This window comes from Nycticebus coucang, chromosome 16, assembly GCF_027406575.1.
Source record: "Nycticebus coucang isolate mNycCou1 chromosome 16, mNycCou1.pri, whole genome shotgun sequence".
Classification (NCBI taxonomy): Eukaryota; Metazoa; Chordata; class Mammalia; order Primates; family Lorisidae; genus Nycticebus; species Nycticebus coucang.
In genome coordinates, this window is record NC_069795.1 from 21486956 (window position 1) to 21488689 (window position 1734).

The 1734-nt window shown below is 33.6% G+C and overlaps 1 non-coding gene across 1 annotated transcript; it reads right to left on the reverse strand.

The window, feature by feature from the left end:
* Positions 1-274: 274 nt before the first annotated feature.
* Positions 275-381, reverse strand: LOC128568223 (U6 spliceosomal RNA). The gene has a single exon (XR_008375045.1). It is a non-coding gene; the product is annotated as a U6 spliceosomal RNA (small nuclear RNA).
* Positions 382-1734: the final 1353 nt, after the last annotated feature.

Consider the following 1734-nt stretch of genomic DNA (forward strand, 5'->3'; position numbering starts at 1 on the left):
CCCCGCCTTATACCCTACCCCTAATTAATTAATTATTTAAAATACTTCTAATCACTTAGATTATTCAGTACTTAAGCTTATAACATTGGGCATCCAGATTCTTGGGCTTATGTCTTGCAAGGTCACTGAATGGTGTACAGAGGCTGTTCCTGAGTTTCTGAGCTTTGCTTTTCCTTCTTCATATCAGATAGCTTCCCAAAATCCAATAGGGGTGTGCCATATTCACATGTTAGTAACATAAATACATTACACTCTGTAGTAACAAACACCAGACATTATTTTATTTTTTTTTTTGAATTTGCTTGTCATCTTTGGGCAGAGGCCATGCTAATCTTCTCTGTATCATTCCAATTTTACTATATGTGCTGCCAAAGTAAGCACCAGACATTACTTTAAATAAATCCCTTGGTTATTTAGAAGGACTTCTGTTATTTTTCTCTATGCATACACTTTTATCAGCATACACTATCTTTGAGTTAACAGGGAGCAGAGAACAGTTCACTACATTGGTAAGGGCAAAAGATAAACCAAATGCAAGTGTCAGCATGAAAATTACCTAAAATAAGAAACACATTGACTGCAAAGAACATTCTATCTTCTGAGTGTATAGAAGTTAGATGGGCCCAACGACATAGGGAAATAGTTTGAGCCATCTTACCTCTCTCTGTGTCAAACTCTGTTATGTGGGAACTTGTTCACCAGTAAAACAGTGGTCATGGTGGTCATGACCTACCTGTCTATTTGGCAGTTGTGATTCAGAGCCAATATCTTTCCTGTCTAGCCTTTTATTTTCTCTGAATCAAGGAAAAACTAAACAAAAGAAAATAATAGCAACACAAATAAATGAAGTCTAACATTCTGTAAGCACCAAGACAACCTGACCAGAAGGAAGTAGAAAGGAGTTCATGGAAGTTCTCTGGATCTTTGCATACTTAGAAATCTACATAATTGCTATATGAATAAAAAGGGTGGAGATGGTAAGAACTTCAAAATAATGCAAAGAGCTATAGAATTAAAAAAAAAAAAAGAATGAAAAAGCTCGCATCTGCAGGTTAGTCAGAAAAAACTGTGTAGTTGAGCAAGAGGACCTCTACCTCCAAGGCATTTTTATGTCCTGTTGATTTTTGCATGAACATCAGTATATATTATTTTATCAAAATTTATCTCAGGCATTAAATATATTCAATCAAATTTTTCACAAAATTATCAGATGTGCATATAATTTCATTTACCTATATGTTATTATAGCCATTTTACAAGAGTAAAGAATTAAGGAAAAAAGGAAACAATGTTTTCAAAGTTTTCCCTTAATAGTAAAAAATAATTTCAAATCCTATTGCAAATGGGTACACCAGCTATGAGTGCCTATTCACATAAGATACTAACTTGAAACCCCACTTAAGAAAATGCCCAACCTGTCTGGTGCCTCAATTTTCCCCCTCTGTAAAAAGAGAATAATATTAAGCAATATGATGCTACTGTTGTATTAAATAGAAAGCACTTAGAAGGGAACATATTACATAGATGTTACTAAGTGATGTTACTAAGCTTATATTTGAAGCTTATTGCCATAAAAAGGTGTTTGCAATATGTCAGTGCTTTTAAATTTTTATTGCCCTGGACCAATGATTAAAAAAAAAAAAAAAACACAACTGATACATATGTTAGCTTGTTTGTTTATGGAGTGGATTATAATACATAATGTGCACAGTTTCACATATACTTAAGCTGAGA